We start from the raw sequence: 19,706 nt of genomic DNA, 5'->3' as shown, positions 1-19,706 counted from the left end.
AGCTCTGCTGCTGCAGCTCCTCTACTGCTGCTGCAGCTCATCTACTGCTGCTGCTCTTCTACTGCTGCAGCTCTTCTTCTACTGCTGCAGCTCTTCTACTGCTGCAGCTCTTCTACTGCTGCAGCTCTTCTACTGCTGCAGCTCTTCTACTGCTGCAGCTCTTCTACTGCTGCAGCTCTTCTACTGCTGCAGCTCTTCTTCTACTGCTGCTGCTCTTCTTCTACTGCTGCTGCTCTTCTTCTACTGCTGCTGCTCTTCTACTGCTGCAGCTCTTCTTCTACTGCTGCTGCTCTTCTTCTACTGCTGCAGCACTTCTTCTGCTGCTGCTGCTCTTCTGCTTCAGGGTCAGCCTGCCCTGCAGACAGTTCAGGTTTTGTCGTCAGGTCTCAGTTTGTTCATTCGTCCCTTGCAGGAAGTTCAGTTCAGGCTATGAACAGAAATTTACCAGAAGCTGTAAAGCAGATTTTTTTTTTACTTTTACTTCCTCTTGTGAAGATGGATTTTATCATAGCATCCCTCTGCTTCCTGAAGATAAATTTATTAAAAATATGTTTATTTTATTAGTGGTTACACTTGATTATTGTTTTAAATTCTAGTTAATTGCAACATATTTAATTAATGAAGCACAATTTTAATCAAAACCTACATATAGACAAAATAAGCAACATTTTCAGTTCAAAATCCCCTTTTTGCTGCTAAATTACTGAATGAATAGCCAGAGGAGCTGAACAGCAAAGACCTTTATGGTTTTAATCTGTCCTTCAGGCTGTTCAGCCATCAGATTGGAGCAAAGTTCAGCTTTCCAGAGTTTCAGGAACTCCTGATCATTCATGGAACTTCTTTAGAAATGTAGACTCCACAATTTAATTATTTATTTTTTGTTCATAGAAATAAAAATAAAATATCGGAGTCCTGTCATTTACAACATTAATCATATTGTATTTTCAAAGATCATTTTTATCAGTAAACATTTAATGTTCCCACTCCCAGACCTAAAAACACACATCCATATTTGCCCTGAACCCCCCTATCTGGGTTAAATGGTTCGTTCCTGCTTGGAGCTTCAGGGTGACGCTGTTAGCAGCAGACAGTAGGAAACATGAACGACTGTAGCTGTTACTATGCTGCTAAGAAAAGTTATAAAAGCAGGTTTAAAAAAAACAGAGAGAGAGAGAGAGAAAAAGACAAGAGTGTTAATTTATACCCCAGTTTTTCTCCAAGAGAGGTGTGTGAGATTATCAACCATTTAGCATAATTAGCTTAGCTACAGACTACTGTTTGCCTCAATTTCACTAGCATTTAATGAATTAAGGAAAAAAAATGACCAACATATTCATATATTTAACTTGTACCTTTTACCACTTAACAACAGGTGAGTCAGACAGCAGCAGCTCTAACCCACATCTCTCCTGAGTGAAATTAAAGCTGCAGTTTTTATATAAATTTTTTTCCACATAATTTTTTAAACTGTCATGATGTTGTGACAGTATGATATGAGAGGTAATCTGTGAAAAATCTATTTCCTCTGTTTTCTCCCAGTGCTAGAAACAACCAGTCAGAGGTAGGAGAGTTTTAACGCTGTCAATCACAATCTCATGTTGCTGCTCATCCCTATTCTGCAGCTAGCATAGCCTGTTGTGAATGCTCAGTTTAGTTAGCATAGCTACCAATGACGGCAGATAAACGGTTTCTTGTAAATGCTAAGTTGCTTCTCCACCATTAGCACATTGAGCAGTGAATGAATGAGGATGATTGACAGCGCTAAGACCCTCCTACTGGTTCTGATTGGTTGTTTTGGTCAGAATGGTGCATCACTTTAACCAGTAATTCAGGGAGGAGATGGTGGATATTGATTGTTTCCACAGATTATCTGTCTCATAACAAGCTGCTACGACATCATGACAACTTTAACAAATATGGAGAAAACATATTTTTTATTAATGTTATGAACTGCAGCTTGAATAAAATGCAACTACTAGGATTTTTTTAGAAGTCTGGGTTGCTTTATGTGTAGTTGCACGTTGCTTTTGACTGTTGCTCAATAGAAAAAATTTAAGCAACCTACTTGCATTCTGGATGTGGACTGTTGGATGTTAAATTCATGAGCAGTAAATATTGTGCTAATTATCAGTATTGAACCAAAGAAAGCAAAGCAGAAGAAGCCTTTAAGATTGTGACGTTTTTTATGGGTCAAATAGACTCAAAAAATTGTAACAGCATCTGCGCAGGGGGGCCCAAACTAATCTTTAGTCATGGGGCCCCAAGATTCCTGGCGGCGCCCCTGTCAGGGAGAGAACTACAACATGCAGGAATCCGGCCCTGTGGGCACCCTGCGCTAATTAATCGAAATCAACATGCAGCTAAGCAGTTTTATTTTTTATTTTGTCAAAAAAAAATTCACTTCCTTATTTTTCATGTTTTACTTATTAATGAATTATTTTCTTTCTCTTCAGAATTGCAGGCAACTGTCAGTTAATCAACCAAATCCAGTTTTGGTTGATTCTGAATATTTAACCTTATGAAAAAAAAGAGAAACTGTAGAGTACAAGGCTGAGCTGAGGACTGACGGGAACGGGTCAGTCTGCTTCAGAAAGTCCTGACCCAGTGATTGGACTCGGTCACAGATTGTACCAGAACGTATCAGCATGCGCTGGCATCATTCACATCTTGTTTTGTCTGCTTCTCTAAACTCTGTGTGTGTCAAACCGAAGTGAAAAGAAACGCCCGTCTGATTTCTGTAAAACTCTCCGTCTCTCTGCTCACGCCTCCAAGCAGCTCTGAAGGTCTGCCGTTCCTGTTTGGGCCGGTTCTGCTGCGCTGAAGGCCCGGACCTGTAATTATCCTGTTTTCCAACGCTCTAATCTCAGTCTGCTCATTTATCACAATCACAGAGATCCAATCGGCCTGTTTGTCCCGCCGAGCAGTCACATCCTCTGATGAAGGCCCGCTGCCTGGGCGCTCTAAACACTCGTCTGTGTAATGTACACTGAGCCCAGCTGGGGCCCATTCTCTGGACCACAAGTGGGCCATTCCTCTCTGTGTGTGCCGTGTGATTATACTCATGTGAACACCTGTTTCCTTGGACCGACCAGACTCATTTTCCCGTCTGCTTACACCAGCGAGCGTCTGGCCGTTGCTAATCCGCTCCTCGTCGTCCTGCTGGATCCCGCTTCTGGATCTCACGGGAGGCGGCGTACGGTCGGCAGCCAGGAAGGGATTTCTGCTGGCATCTGGGCCGCCGCGTGTCGCCATGACAACAGCGTCACGCCTGGCGTGTCGGGCGAGCAGAAGCGTCGTCCGGCGTCTGTGAAAGACGAGCCGGGGGCCGTTCCTCTTCCATAAGTAGAGGTCACAGGGTGGCCCTGGACGCTCCAACTCAGCTCCGGCTGATTTATGGAACCAGATGTTTGGGATTCCTCCTGCTGGACGCTTCCATTATAATAAGCTACTTAAAAAAGCTACTTTCTGATAAACAGATTTAGTGTAATGTAAAGAAGTTACATATAAATTTAGTTGAAATTGAAAGATTTTATGAGACCCAGTTTTAAAGTATGATTTTGCAGTGGTGCCCCTAAAAGGGGGGCCAGGGAGGGCCAGGGCCCCAGAAAAAACATGTTCAGTTCATTCAACGGCACACAAAGTCATGTTCTCAAAGTATACATGTAAAACACAGAGAATTAAATGTTTTATATATATATGCATATATCACAAAAACCTGAATTGTTCCTCTTGTTTCTGTGGGTTGACCTGAATTCAAAGTCAAAATAAATAGAGGAAAAACATTTTGTCAGCCGCCCTGAAGCCTCTACTGACCCGTCCGACCCCCTCCGATGAAAATCTTCTCCGATGTAGTTTTGAACATAAAAGTTATGCGGAAGCCTCAGAAAATTATTGGAATATTAAAATTAAAGATTTAATACATTTAAAAGTCTTATATATTATACACCCTCTTGGTTGTTCCCTGGTTGTCATATTGTTGAAATGCAATACTTTCATATTAAGTTACAAAAAAATCTGTTAAGCTTATTGAAGTCAGTGATCAAACTAATAAACTTTTTATTCAGAGTAGTAATTTAAAATTTAAATACATTGCATATAAAATACTGGAAATGAACAAAATGTTTCCTGTTGGAATTCAGAAACCATTTTAAGTTAACAGTAAATATAATTTACTGGGTTTGTTCAGTTTTGAATACACTAAAAAGAAAAGTAAAATCCAGTGTCAAATGGATTAAATGACCATTTTATTTGCTTTAAAAAAGCCTTAACATGTAAAATTATAAAGGTCTATACTGTTATGTATTTACATATTAATGTAAACTTGTGTTTGAATGCGGACAGTAGAAATCTCTCTCTCTTTCTGCTGAGTCATTTAGGCATTTAGTGAAGCTTCATTCAGCTTTTGGTAAATTATTGGTTTGTAGAATAAAGTTTCATGTTGATTCCTTTTTGTTATGCTGTAAGTTTACCAGAATAAATTTAACGTGGACCTGAATGTCGCCCCAGCAGCCCAGAGGAATCCACCAACACAATGCAGCAGAACCAGGGAGATAATTTAGGATTCTGGCCCTAAACCCAGTAAACCCAGTAAACCCAGTAAACCCCTCCACCACCGTGCTCAATAGTTGGTATTCCTGATATTTGTGCTGATCTGGTTCCGTCCGTCATGGTCCAAGGTCACTACTCTGTCAGAGGACGTTGTCCCAGAACTCTTGTCCTCCATCAGGTTCAGTCTGGCGGCCATCTTGTTTCTAGAAAGGAGAGGCTTTCTCTAGCAATCAGACTGGATTAGTGATGACCTTTAACCTTTAACCTTCTAACTGAGCTCTGAGATGGAGCTCTTGGCTTTCCGGTTTCTCTGAGAATGAGAATAATCCTTTTTTTATGTTCAGTTAATTACATTTTTTATTATTTTATTTTTGTCTTCTTTTCAATAAATTTTTTATTTGTACAATTCATTTCTTTTATTTATTTTTTTATTTTTAATATGTTATTTTAATTTATTATTATTTTTATTATTTATTATCTTGGAAATGCTGTTGCTCTCTTGGCGTTAAGTTAGCACACCCGTTGCTCCAGAGCAGAAAGGGTGTACTTAGTTTTCCACTCAGCGTTTCCATTATCCTTTTACAATGAATCAGAGTTGAATCTGTTGAGTGTTTTTCTTCGCCTGAGATTAGATTTGATGAATTATTCCTTAAAGCGCCTGATGAGTAAAATGTTCGCTGGCGTTGACCAGAGCAACACGAGCTAAAACATGCTTTAAGTTTCTAGTCGTCTATTTTAACATAATAAGAGCTGAACACTGAAAGAGTTTAGCCATCGCAGCCGTTTTCCTTGTTTTTAGCGGTTTGTGTGGAGCGTGGGGGTCTGAACGCTCCAGCTTTTCGTCGATAAGCCCCTGAAAGCAGCACAAATGCTCTAAGATAAGCGGTGGATCGGTTCCCGCAGGAATCTTTCAGCGCCACAGAGCCGAGCTGTTGGCAGGGATCGGCGTGTCGCTGGAATTTTAAAAGCGCCGCCGACACTGAGGCATTATCCCGCAGCAGCCGGTGACAGAATGATGAACGGTCGGCTCCGCGGCCCGACGCCGGAGCCGTCCGGAGGCCGGTGGCTCACGGGGGGGAAGGCGGGCCCGGCAACCAGCAGCCGGGCCCGGAGACACAGCCGACATTGAACTGGGAGCTTTTAAAAACGGCCTTGGCACCCGGTGCATTCACTGTGAGCCTGTGCAGCACAATCCAGACGTTTACGGCCTCGTTCTCCACCGCCCCCGGGTCACTGGCATCACTGGGGCCGAATAAAGCCGAGCCTTGAGCTGCACAAGGAGGCTTTCAGCTGGCTGAAATACGACTGCCACTGTCAGAGCTAATGATGCCCTGATGGTGGGGGGGCTGGCTCCGTCTGGAGCCCCTCTGGATGGAGGGGCTCTCATGTTCGGGATCCAGATCGTCCAGATATTCCTACCCAGTGGTTTGGGAAGGTGGATATTCCAGCTGAGTAACGTGGAGCTGCGTGGCGGCTTCACGTCGAGTCTTCGCTCGGTTCGGTTTTATTCCATCGACTGAAAAGGCGTCCAGATCGTCCAGCTGCGTTTTATCTGCATTATGAGGTTTGGCTTTAGTACGGAGGCCCGTTTCTGCCATGAAAGAGGAAATAAAAGCCCAACAGGAAGTTAAATCACAATTACTAGTTTAGTCAAATTTATAAGAATAAAAGTCAGATTTATGACTTTTATTGTGATCAACTTGATTTAGTCATACTTGTCAGTTTAAAGCTAGAATCACACGTTTTAAAGTTAATAGTTTTAAAGTAAATTACAGAAATAAGTCAATACAAGTTTAAAGGCACATTTGAAAGTTTTATAATCCTAATTCCTAAAAGTAAAAGTTAGAATTATGACCTTAAAGTCGCAGCATGATGCTGCCACTCCCATGGAGTTGAATAGAAATGTAAATTTTCCTTCCTCTGTGCCATCATGAGCTGCTTTATGCTGGACTTTCCCCTAAAATCCCGGTGAAATTTAAAAGTTCACAGGGTTCCTGAGTGATAACTAATAATCCATGATGCTGCAGGAGGATTTTTATGTGAAGACATATTTAAGTTTGCGTGGATGTCAGAGGAAGGTGACGATAAGCTGTCCACTCTCACACCTGACGCCCTGCAGGCTGTGGAGGTGGCAGACGGCGGCTTGTTGGTCGCTGCAGCCTCTTCCTGATTGGCTCCCCCCGACAGCGCTGCCCTGTGAGGAAGAGGTGAGAGGAAGAGCGAGAAGAGGTGTGAGGAAGAGCGACGCCCCAGCTTTAATCAGCTCAGTAAACCCCAGCAGCTCCACAGGCCGAAATAAATCAGTGAGCGGCGATGGAGGCGATGATGGAGCTGCTGTTTGTCTCTTTAGCGCTGATTAATGAGCCGTAGCAGCTAAACATGCGCCGCAGATTTGAACGTCGCTCAACATAAATTAATTTCAACAAAATGCGAACATGAGATACGATCATCTTCAAGGTTAAACAAGCGGCTCTCTCCTAACGACGCATCGGCGGTGATGGAGGTGTTTCTCACTGCTTATAAATCTTTCAGATGCACCAGATGGCGGCTCCATCGCTCTGCGTGTTGTTGGCCATCAGACACAAAACACATCATCACGTTTAACTTTACAACTCAATGTTTGCATGAGCCTTGAAGACTGAAGTTTTCACAGTCAGGACGAAGAGATGACGCTTCAAAATCACCTGGAGCCTGAAGGAGAGTTGTTAAAAAATAAATACATTCTCGATATAATACTGGAAAATGAATGAATGATTTCTCCAATAGCGTAGCTTTAACAACACGGCCTACTTTTATTTGCCGTTCATGTTGCTGATTAAACGTGACCTCAATCAGATTCGTCAGAAGAAGGATGTGGACGTCACACAGCAGCGCTCGGTTCACGGCAGCAGTAACGGCCACGGCTGTCTGTGGATCAACTTTAAAGTTCGTTCAGCAACGATAAAAACGTCACAAGACAGAAGAAGACTAAATGTTTTACGTCCAGATTTACTCCGTCTGGCTTCTTCTGGTGCAGAATCACGAAGGTCGGATAAAATGCAACCTGAGCGTTTTGACGGCAGGCGCTTTGAAACTATAGAACATGATGGATGGATGGATGGATGGATGGATGGATGGATGGATGGATGGATGGATGGATGGATGGATGGATGGATGGATGGATGGATGGATGGATGGATGGATGGATGGATGGATGGATGGATGTTGACTTAGTGAAGGTATTATCCTCAGGTTGCTTTAAAGGTTTTCAGTCATTCATGTTTTGAGTTTTAAAAGCATCAAGTTGAGTCTTGCCCCCCTGTTTCTTGCCCCCCTGTTTCTTGCCCCCCTGTTTCTTGCCCCCCTGTTTCTTGCCCCCCTGTTTCTTGCTCCCCTGTTTCTTGCCCCCCTGTTTCTTGCTCCCCTGTTTCTTGCCCCCCTGTTTCTTGCTCCCCTGTTTCTTGGCCCCCTGTTTCTTGCCCCCCTGCTTCTTGCTCCCCTGCTTCTTGCCCCCTGTTTCTTGCCCCCTGTTTCTTGCCCCCCTGTTTCTTGCCCCCTGTTTCTTGCTCCCCTGTTTCTTGCCCCCCTGTTTCTTGCCCCCCTGTTTCTTGCCCCCCTGTTTCTTGCTCCCCTGTTTCTTGCCCCCTGTTTCTTGCTCCCCTGTTTCTTGGCCCCCTGTTTCTTGCCCCCCTGCTTCTTGCTCCCCTGCTTCTTGCCCCCCTGTTTCTTGCCCCCCTGTTTCTTGCCCCCCTGTTTCTTGCTCCCCTGTTTCTTGCTCCCCTGTTTCTTACTCCCCTGTTTCTTACTCCCCTGTTTCTTGCCCCCCTGTTTCTTGCTCCCGTTTCTTGCCCCCCTGTTTCTTGCCCCCCTGCTTCTTGCCCCCTGTTTCTTGCTCCCGTTTCTTGCCCCCCTGTTTCTTGCTCCCCTGTTTCTTGCCCCCTTTTTCTTGCCCCCCTGTTTCTTGCTCCCCAGTTTCTTGCCCCCTGTTTCTTGCCCCCGTTTCTTGCCCCCCTGTTTCTTGCCCCCCTGTTTCTTGGCCCCCCTGTTTCTTGCCCCCTCTGTTTCTTGCCCCCCCGTTTCTTGCCCCCCTGTTTCTTGCTCCCCTGTTTTAATTCTCGGTGCAGAAACATCTGTGGAATCTCACATCTCCTCTTACGCTCTATTTACCCAAACTCCACGCTCCTGTTTTCCCTTTATCCCAGTGTGTGCCAAGGATTTGCGGTTCCGCTCGGTGGATCCAGCAGGTTTGGACGCGGCCGCTCTCTGTCCGGGCTCTGAAACAAAGCGTGGAGGGAAAAACATGGTGGGGGTTTGGCTCCGCTCTGCCGGTTATTTATGGAGAGGATCCAGCCATCCATTCTTGCTCTGCAGGCGGGGGCGATGCGGGTGGGAATTCTGGGAATTGAGGGATCACAGCGAGGCAGCGACCCGACTGTGGAGAGCCTCTGGCTTTGGGGAAACGCTGCTGCAGAGTTCTGCTCATACATGCAGCAAAACAAACGCAACAAGGAGAGTTTTAGGGGGACTTGACCTCCGACTCCTCCTGCCGTCTTTTCTCTTACCTTTCCTTCAGCTCCGTCTGAGCAGACCTTACGAACGCCTACGTCAGTTTCATCAAACCAAACCATGACCAGAACCGCAGTCACCTGCTGTGATTCCACCGACCATAAAGGTGCGTAAACTGAAAGGACAACAATAAATTAGCCAAATCAAAACACAGCAACTTTGAACAAACCCGGTAGGCGTTTTTTCAGCCACATCACATTAAGTGTATTTTACAAAACTGAGATGGAAAAACGTCTTTTGTGATCAACTGCCGAAAAAGGCAAATACGACAGGAAGTTGTAGGAGAACGATTTTTTATGACTTGTAGTGTGAACAGACTTATTCACATCTGATGTTATATTTAATTTCTTATTTAACTGAAACACTGCAATTACAACATTTGGATTTTTCGACATTAGCAGAATATCGACAACGTTTTGGTCACAGCAGTAACGGACCCTCATCCAGGGATGGAGCTGGGCTCTTTGTGCCCCTGGTAAGGCTGCAGTGTAGGCGTCTTGCTAACAGCCTCATAGCAGAGCACAGTCTGCGCTGGCGTGTTACTCGGGTCTGGAGCTCAAATCTAATTGTGGGTCTGGACGACAGGCTGTGGCGGTTCTGATTGGGTCGGGGAAACTGTGCCCGGGGTCTGCGGCTGCGCGGCCAACCAAACGCTGGCTTGGGTCCGGTTTGGGTGGAGGAGACCCGATGAGCCGAAGGACGCCTCTGGGACTCAAACCTGCTGCTGTGTGTCTGCATCCTAACAGGGTGTTTGTGAGAGTATCAGGTAGGAAACGGCCCGGTTCAGACTACGGTGCCGGGGCGTCACTGCATGTTGGAAAGTTTGCAGAGATGGATCTGATGGTTTACAAAGTAAACCTCAGGATAAATGATGTCCTGGACGGCTTGAGGCTGCAGACCTCCTCTGTGTCTACATAACCCAACGCTCCCGGTTTAAACTGCTCCTGACTCCTGCTGTCTCAAACACATTAATGCTCAACCAGACGTGTGGTCAGGAGACCGATCCAGTTTCTGCTCTCAGCCATCCGGAGTGGTTTGGTCTCAATGCCGCGCCTCCTTCCTCCTCCTGATGCAGCTACTCAACCACATGCAGGCCTCACACAGAACTCACTTTTAATACGAGCAGATTCACAGAAGGTGAGCAAAACGTGGAACTGTATGATGCAAAACCAAACATTCAATATGGAGCAAGACTGGAGGGCAAGGAGAGAGAGAGGAGAACCAGAGAGAGGAGAACCAGAGAGAGGAGAACCAGAGAGAGCAGAACCAGAGAGAGGAGAACCAGAGAGAGGAGAACCAGAGAGAGGAGAACCAGAGAGAGAGAAGAGAACCAGAGAGAGAATAGAACCAGAGAGAGGAGAACCAGAGAGAGAGGAGAACCAGAGAGAGAGAGGAGAACCATGGAGAGAGGAGAACCAGAGAGAGAGAGGAGAACCAGAGAGAGAGAGGAGAACCATGGAGAGAGAAGAGAACCAGAGAGAGAGAGGAGAACCATGGAGAGAGAGGAGAACCAGAGAGAGAGAGAGGAGAACCAGAGAGAGGAGAACCAGAGAGAGAGAGTTTAACCAGAGAGAGGAGAACCAGAGAGAGAGAGAGGAGAACCAGAGAGAGAGAGAGGAGAACCAGAGAGAGAGAAGAGAACCAGAGAGAGAGAGGAGAACCATGGAGAGAGAGGAGAACCAGAGAGAGAGAGGAGAACCATGGAGAGAGAGGAGAACCAGAGAGAGAGAGGAGAACCAGAGAGAGAAGAGAACCAGAAAGATAAGAGAACCAGAGAGAGAGGAGAACCAAGGAGAGAGAGAACCAGAGAGAGAGGAGAACCACAGAGAGGAGAACCATGGAGAGAGAGGAGAACCAGAGAGAGGAGAACCAGAGAGAGAGGAGAACCAGAGAGAGAGAGGAGAACCATGGAGAGAGGAGAACCAGAGAGAGAGAGGAGAACCAGAGAGAGAAGAGAACCAGAGAGAGAAGAGAACCAGAGAGAGAGGAGAACCAAGGAGAGAGAGGAGAACCAAGGAGAGAGGAGAACCAGAGAGAGAGGAGAACGAGAGAGAGAGAGAGTTTAACCAGAGAGATGAGAACCAGAGAGAGAGGAGAACCAGAGAGAGAGAGGAGAACCAGAGAGAGAGAGGAGAACCAGAGAGAGAAGAGAACCAAGGAGAGAGAGGAGAACCACAGAGAGGAGAACCATGGAGAGAGAGGAGAACCAGAGAGAGAGAGGAGAACCAGAGAGAAAAGAGAACCAGAGAGAGAGGAGAACCACAGAGAGGAGAACCACAGAGAGAGAGTTTAACTAGAGAGATGAGAACCAGAGAGAGAGGAGAACCATGGAGAGAGAGAGGAGAACCAGAGAGAGAGAGGAGAACCAGAGAGAGAGAGGAGAACCATGGAGAGAGAGGAGAACCAGAGAGAGAGAGGAGAACCAGAGAGAAAAGAGAACCAGAGAGAGAGGAGAACCAAGGAGAGAGAGGAGAACCAAGGAGAGAGAGGAGAACCAGAGAGAGGAGAACCAAGGAGAGAGAGGAGAACCAGAGAGAGAGAGGAGAACCAGAGAGAGTGGAGAACCAGAGAGAGAGAGAGGAGAACCAGAGAGAGAGGAGAACCAGAGAGAGTGGAGAACCAGAGAGAGAGGAGAACCACAGAGAGGAGAACCATGGAGAGAGAGGAGAACCAGGGAGAGAGAGGAGAACCAGAGAGAGGAGAACCAGAGAGAGAGGAGAACCAGAGAGAGAGGAGAACCAGAGAGAGAGGAGAACCAGAGAGAGAGAGGAGAACCAGAGAGAGAAGAGAACCAGAGAGAGGAGAACCATGGAGAGAGAGGAGAACCAAGGAGAAGAGAGGAGAACCAGAGAGAGGAGAACCAAGGAGAGAGAGGAGAACCAGAGAGAGGAGAACCATGGAGAAAGGAGAACCAGAGAGAGGAGAACCAGAGAGAGAGGAGAACAGAGGAGAACCAATGAGAGAGAGGAGAACCAGAGAGAGAGAGGAGAACCAGAGAGAGGAGAACCAAGGAGAGAGAGGAGTATTGGAGTTGAGGAGATCCGGTTTTTCTCCTTGTCATCACGCTCTTTGGTTGTTTTGTTCTTTATTTGTGATTGTTTTGATTATTTACTTGTTATTTTATATTCTATATTTCTTGCCATAGACATTTAACTTCTCTGTTCCCATTATTGTTCGAAAGGTGTTGCCATATAAGTTTATTCTATTGTTTCTGTGAGTCTCAGCCGTCTGTCTGTCTGCCTCCTCGGTTTATCTGCTCTCATTCAGCTGCAGCTGCTCCACATCTCCTCTGATGGCCTCACCTGCCTCCTCCGTCTCTTTCCACTCCTCCCTCCTGGTTTTTGTTGTTCTTTGCTCGATTATTCTGTCCCATTCCTGTCAGTCTCCTGATACCTCCGTACCTTTATTTTTCCATTATTTGATGAAAAATAACTAGAAACCAAACTATGAGGCTTATGTTAAAGGGATTTAGCAGAACGTCTGGTTCTGGCAGAGTTCTGCATCTTCTGTGTGCAGGAACATCTAATTCATCGCCACAACAAAAGAAGGTTTCCAGCCTGAATCTGTCCTGCTCCTCATCCATCGCCTCTCTCCTCATGACTCTCAGCATCTCAGGATTTGTTCCCGCCTCAGGCTAATTCGTATTTATTAAATGCAGAAGCAGAACCCTCAGAACAAATGAGAAATCCATCGGTGGAAGAATGCGGCGCGGGCTCGGTTCCCGACCCGGCCGGCTGTTTGTTTCTGCTGCTGAAGCTCCGGATGTTTGTGTTTGAGGAGCTTTTAATGTGGCTGAAAACGGAGCGTAAATCACTCCATGTTCCTGCTCAGAACCGCCGGAGCTGCACATGTTCTGGTGCAGAAACAGTTTGTGCCTCTGCTTGTTTTCTTCTGGAGTGGAAAAAGTTATTTTCTGCTCCAAAGGTCAAAGACGAGCAGCAGGAGCTCCCAGCTTCCTGATCGGGATTCAGGAAATATGGATTTCTCCTCGGAGCGAAAGCGGTTCCTTCGGAGCGCTGGAATGAAAACAGGGCAGCAGTTCTGCCGGGCCGCCGCCGCCGCTGCAGGGCATGCAGCTCCGATCTGACCCGATCTGACCCGTCTGCACAGAACCTCCCTGGAGCCAAAACGGACCAGAATCCACTTCATCTAAACCTCGTTTACTTCTGGTTGTGATGTTTGTTTACGAGTTCAGGTCATGCTAATGAAGCCTCTGGAGGAATGGAGCTTTTAAACGTTTTCAGACGCAAACCACACTTTACGGGCTTTTATTCTGAAGGGAAACATTTCTGACAGCAGAGAGGAGAAACTGAAGGAGATTCAGAAGTTCTGATGGAGGCTATGGTTCCTCTATCCATCCATCCATCCATCCATCCATCCATCCATCCATCCATCCTTCCATCCATCCATCCATCCATCCATCCATCCATCCATCCATCCATCCATCCATCCATCCATCCATCCATCCATCCATCCATCCATCCATCCATCCATGCATCCATCCATCATCCATCCATCCATCCATCATCCATCCATCCATCCATCCATCCATCCATCCATCCATCCATCCATCCATCCATCCATCCATCCATCCATCCATCATCCATCCATCCATCCATCCATCCATCCATCCATCCATCCATCCATCCATCCATCATCATCCATCCTCCATCCATCCATCCATCCATCCATCCATCATCCATCCATCATCCATCTATCCATCCATCCATCCATCCATCCATGCATCCATCCATCATCCATCCATCCATCCATCCATCCATCCATCCATCCATCCATGCATCCATCCATCATCCATCCATCCATCATCCATCCATCCATCCATCCATCTATCCATCCATCCATCCATCCATCCATGCATCCATCCATCATCCATCCATCCATCCATCCATCCATCCATCCATCCATCCATGCATCCATCCATCATCCATCCATCCATCATCCATCCATCCATCCATCCATCCATCCATCCATCCATCCATCCATCCATCCATCCATCCATCATCCATCCATCCATCCATCCATCCATCCATCCATCCATCCATCCATCCATCCATCCATTCATCCATCCATCCATCCATTCATCCATCCATCGATTCCATCCATCCATCCATCATCCATCCATCCATCCATCCATCCATCCATCCATCCATCCATTCATCCATCCATCGATTCCATCCATCCTTCCATCCATCCATCCATCCATCCATCCATCCATCCATCCATCCATCCATCCATCCATCCATCCATCCGACGTTGATCCGTCCGTCCGTCATTATAATATGGGGAAATGTTTGTTACTGGAATAATCTTCCATTGGAAATGAAACTTTTTATTAATAATTAGGAATTCGTGACTTAATGCAAACTTCCGCATCTTGTTGGATAGCTACTTGTATGTTTTTAGTTACTTATTTCCAGATATTTGTTGTAGAAACTAGACAACATTTAAGATTTTGTTAGTTTTTTGAAGTGTTGAGACATGACTTGGACTTGAGCCTTTTCTCTTTTTTGGGACGAATGACTTGTGAACATCTGAGTCTGGTGGTTAAATTTCCTGAAACTGTTTCTGTTCCCTTTGATTCACCAGAACTGGTTCTGGTTCTGGTTCTGGTCTGTTCGGACCAACCAGCTCCATTCGAGCCGCTTTCATCCCCTTTAAAATGAATGAAATATATTCAACCCATTTCCAAGCACGGAAATGTTTTGTCCTCTCATCCCTCCCAGTGAAGGATCGGGGAAGTGGGTCACGGCAACAGCAGCATTCCCACCGAGCAGACGGCGTTCCCGCCGGCATCACATCCGCCAAGCTTTCCCGCCGCTGCTCCGTTCGGGGAGGAGAAGCCTTTGAAACCAATCCTCGGCCTTGTCACAGAAAAATCAATGAAATATGAGTTTTAAGAGGAAGCCTGGCGGGATTCGTACCTGCCTCCCTGCTGCTCACACATCCGTCTCTGCAGAACAGAACAGGCTTTGTTGTGCTGACACTTTTCAAGGATTCACTTACTGACTTGTTTCTGCTTTTTTTCTGACTCCAGCTGTGAACGCTCCTCGGATTTTGTCTCTTGGCATTTTTAGAGCACATCTTCCCAAAACCCAGAGCCGGTTCTCTGGAGCATCTGGTGTTGTGGGAGAGACGGTGTGGTTTGTTTGTGTGGGCGGCAGACATGATGAAAAGCTCCGAGTTGGAGGAGAAACCAGATGAAGGATTTATGGAGATGGATGTTGGAGAAGGAGAGCAAAGAATCCTGCAGGAAGCATTTTTTTAAACCGATTATTTCTAAAAATGTCAACCAGACAAACAGTGACTGTCTGAGCTGGAGAAGTTCTTGTTGGCGTCTCCACCATGAGAGACAGCAGGACGGAGCCGGTCTTATCCCAGCTTTATCTGCAGGAACGGGAGCGATGCATTGCTGAAGCTCTGGATCTGCTGCTCCGGATACGTTCCGACTCTCAGCTGTGGTTCATCTGGAGCAGGACTGAAGGAACCCGATCCGGACCGGGCCGGAGGGATCCGGAGTAAAGCTGCTGCTCCTTTTATTCCTGAGGGGAATCATCAGGAAAACTGGGATACTAGACGGACGGACCCTAAAACCTTTCCATGTAAATACTCTTCCAGTTTTTCATGCCACTCAAACATTTATTTGCTTACTGGCTGATAAGAACCAATCAGAACCAATAATCCTTCGGTCCAGTTCCAGCCAGATTCTGACCCGTTCAACCCGGTTCGCTCTGAAGAACCCTGACGCTGCAGCGGAACCATAAAGCGTATTTATAAACCCGGAGCCAGTCATTATTTCCCCTCCGGTCGAACTGGAGCGGCTCTGAGAGAAGCAGATGATTTACGGAGCTCCCTGCTCCGCCTGCAGGTCCTGATCCCATCTTAGGTGTGTTTTTCCTGGGAAATTCCTGCTGCCTCGGGCGCAGGCTGAGGTCACTGACACCATGAGGTCAGTAAACACGTTTTCCCCCTGAACGTGTCAGCAGGCAGCCTCAGACCTCACATCCACCAGCAGACGGGATCCAACGAGTTCGGCCATGTTGCTGCTGTGTTTAGGAGACACAACTAAAGCTGGTTCAGCTGCAAACCTGCCGCTCCGAAGTCACAGATCCAAGTAGTGATGTCATGCATTCATCTAAACATGAGACAAAAAGTTCAGAACCTTCCGCTCCAGTTTATCCAGAACCGTTCAGAGGAGAAATCTGATGGGAATGAATGAAAGAGTGAGTGGGCATGACTCTGGCGTCTGATTGGTCGGAGATCTTTATGACCCCCAACAGTGAGAAACACCTGGCAGGAAGGAGACGGGAACCCCGACAGCCACCTGGAGAAACATGAACGATTCAACCGGGTCAGAACCGGGTCAGAACCGGGTCAGAACCGGTGGCCGCCATTTTTAAAGTTACACAGTCAAAAATGATCCAGAACCTTGTGAGAGAAAAACTTTGGGCTTTATTTTTACCATGTTATTCATTCATTTATAAATGTCAATTTCAAACTAAATGTTTACTTTGCAAGATAATTATTTAGCTTCAAATGTAATATTTAGTTAACAAGCTAATTTCTTTAGCAAGCTAGCTTTTTAGTGTCAGATTCAATATTAGCTAGCAAAATATTCAGTTTGAAGATTGATAGTTATTTAGTATCAAAATAAATATTTAGGTAGAAATACAAAAAAAAGCTTCAGATTGAATATTTATTTAATAAGCTAAAGACTTAATTTGAATACAAATATTTAGTTAGTAAGCTGGTTATTTAGCTTCTAACAAGTATTTAGTTAACAAGCTAAATAATTCAGTTTGAAGCCATAAAAAAAATATTGCTGTTAATTTTTGACTGTGATCTTACAAACGGTACTTTATGCAGACCCGTCATTTTACTCTCAGCTGAAGGGAAAATCTGAGAAAAATCCTACGGCCGTACCGTGAAAAAACTGGATGAAATGATAACTATGTGACGTCCATCCACCTGTGAGTGGTAGTTTTGATCTGTGCAGGTCCAAACAGAACTGGGTTTCTGACCAGCCAGGATCCTGTTGTTGCCTCGCGGGGAAAATGTTTGCAGTTTTTTGCTACTGACAGTCATGGGACACGAAATGCAACTGGATCCTTCGGGTTTACAAGTATAAACTGTGACAGAAATGGAAAGGTAACGTTAGCGGTCGTCGTTAGCAACACATTTAAATGTTGATGAAGGAGCCTCACACTGAGCTCTGAATGTTGCTTCTTGAATATTTTCAGCTCAATATGTGATGGGGTTTCTGGTGACGAAGCAAAGAGGAACAAGCTGCTGTTGGTATTTACAGGCTCCTCATTAGAAACAGTTTCCTCCGCAGTCAGCAGGTTGCTTCTGCGTTTGTGGGTCAGCATCGTTTGAAGACTCACAGAACTGGACATTGGTACCAGCCCCGCTCAGAAGTTGCTACCACAAGCTAATTTTCCCATGTTAATAAATCTCCCGCTCCGAGTCTGCACCTCCACCGGAAAATAAAACATCTGCATTTTGCTGAAGCATGAGATTCCTCCGGTGTGTGAGGAGCAGGCTGCTGCTGCTGCTGCGACGCCGGAGGGGCTCGTTACAGGCTGTAAATCCTGCACACATGCACTGTCAGCACACACGCAGCGGGACGCAAACACACTTACAACCCGACAAGCACATGATCATAACTAACCCAGGAATAACTTAAACATACAGTCTGAACAAGTTCAGTAACTGTGTTGGTAAAGCATGAATCACGTCCTGCTGGGCTGAAGTTTCCTGGCAGAAAAGAAGCTGAAAGGTCTGATGACAAAAACACCTGCTGACAAAAATCAGAGCAGCTGCATGTCAATAATCCATCCGTTTCACTGCATCGCGACCAAAACCTCCAGATCTGGCTGAAAATCTCTGAGCTGACCTGAGTTTTACCCTCTGTGACACTTTGAGTCGCGATGATGCAGCAGCTCAGCTAGTAATTATCCTGCCTCACAAGAAGTGTTACTTCTGCTATTTTACATTTCATTTGTATTTTAAAAGTATCCAGAAACATTGGCTTAAAATATCCAGTTTAAATAATAAAACAAAAAAGATTAAACAATTTTAGCTCAAACAAATCAGACATAAAAATGTATTTCAAGTCATAAATTATAGTTTTAAGATTGAGTTTTCTTCGGGCTTGTAGCTCATGATAATTACATTCATTTCAGTAAAATAAACTGAAATGAAAAGTGAAAGAAAAAAAGCTGAAAACTGTCAACGAATGAAGAATTTATGACGAGACGCCAAACGTCACCAACAAAACAGGAAATAATGTAGTGACAGGAAACGCTCCAGCGTCAGTTCTCAGAGTAAAGCTTCATCCCATAACAAAGAGAAAGTGAGGAGAATTGTTTAAAGTGGAACAGTAGTTTCGAGACTTAGCAAACCAGCACCCTGTGGAGGAATTTAAACCCCATCTTGTTATGAATAAAAGGCCTTTGGACTTTTAGATTCAGTTGTTTTCTGCTTCCGTCTGCAACTAGCTTCCCCACAGCAACATGTTGTTTGCTTCAAGCTAATGCTACACATGTGGTGGATGGGAAGGACGGTAAAATGCTGAAACACAATCAGACTGCAGCCGTAGTCATTTGGCTCAGACATGGAGAAAAGAACCATCACAGCCAAAGCTCACCATGCAGGAGGAACGTTTACAGTCAGGAGCTGGTTTCAGTGATTGTCCAGCACAGAAACAAGATTTTGTTTGTAGTTTTTTCCTCCACCCTGTGGGACGATCCCAGAGCAGAGGCCTCCAGGGGCCCATGATCAGGGTTTCTCATTCACACGTTTATGCTTCTCTTAAAAAAAGAGTTAAAATTCCTCAAACAAGACTTATTTGGGCTTTAATTATTTTTAAGATATTATTTAGCTAAAGTTTGTTGACCTTTGAACCATGACGTGCTTGTCTTCATGGAGTCAACGACTCCAGCAGCAATAAACTCGGTGATAAAAACGTCTTAGCTGCACGTTTCTGTTTAATTAGTGGGATTAGTTCTCCCACGCTCCAAATGGGAGGCAGACGGTCGGGAAAGGTCGAGGATTAAACGATTTGAGCCGAGATCCTCCTGCAGAACCTCACCGGCCTGAGCCCGGAGCGAGCTGCGTTCAGGTGCAGCTGAAAGACGACCTCCCTGCGTGGACCCACGTCTCTGATCCAAGGACAGAGCAGTGTCCGGTTTCTCCGCTCCAGGGTTCTGTGAGAAAACAGGGAACAAAATGCAGCAGCCAAGAGGAAACCCGAGATTTACCCACTTAAAGCACAACAGAGATCAGGTGTCCCCCACCAGCTTGTTAAAAGACGTCCTCAGGGACACCAGTGGGGACTGAGTGGGACATCTGCCACCGTCTACCTCACAGAGACAATGACTCACACGGCCGAAGGGGAGAAACACTCGTCCTTTAGCTGGTAAAAGGATGACTGCATGGGTGACTCACTTACCCAGGAAGCATCGCAATCTTAGACATATTACTGGACAAGCACTGGCCGGGGCCCCCCAAGGCCCCTGGTGGGGCCCACCAGGGCTGGGGCCGCCCAAGGCCCCTGGTGAGGCCCCACCAGGTCTGGGGTCCCACCAGGCCTG

At 45.9% G+C, this 19,706-nt stretch overlaps 1 long non-coding RNA gene across 1 annotated transcript in view; it reads left to right on the top strand.

The window, feature by feature from the left end:
• LOC103473013 (uncharacterized) overlaps nt 1-18,063 on the top strand; it is a 57,602-nt gene extending 39,539 nt beyond the window's left edge. Inside the window, exons 5-6 of the long non-coding RNA XR_534962.3 lie at nt 17,108-17,259; nt 17,352-18,063. This is a non-coding gene — a long non-coding RNA (uncharacterized LOC103473013). The remainder of the gene's footprint in view (nt 1-17,107; nt 17,260-17,351) is intronic.
• The last annotated feature ends 1,643 nt before the right edge of the window (nt 18,064-19,706 follow it).

Source organism: Poecilia reticulata, chromosome 11, assembly GCF_904066995.2.
Source record: "Poecilia reticulata chromosome 11, P_reticulata-male-v2, whole genome shotgun sequence".
NCBI classification, from domain to species: Eukaryota; Metazoa; Chordata; class Actinopteri; order Cyprinodontiformes; family Poeciliidae; genus Poecilia; species Poecilia reticulata.
The sequence above is the reverse complement of the archived record's forward strand: the minus strand, read 5'-3'. Positions and strand labels throughout refer to the sequence as shown.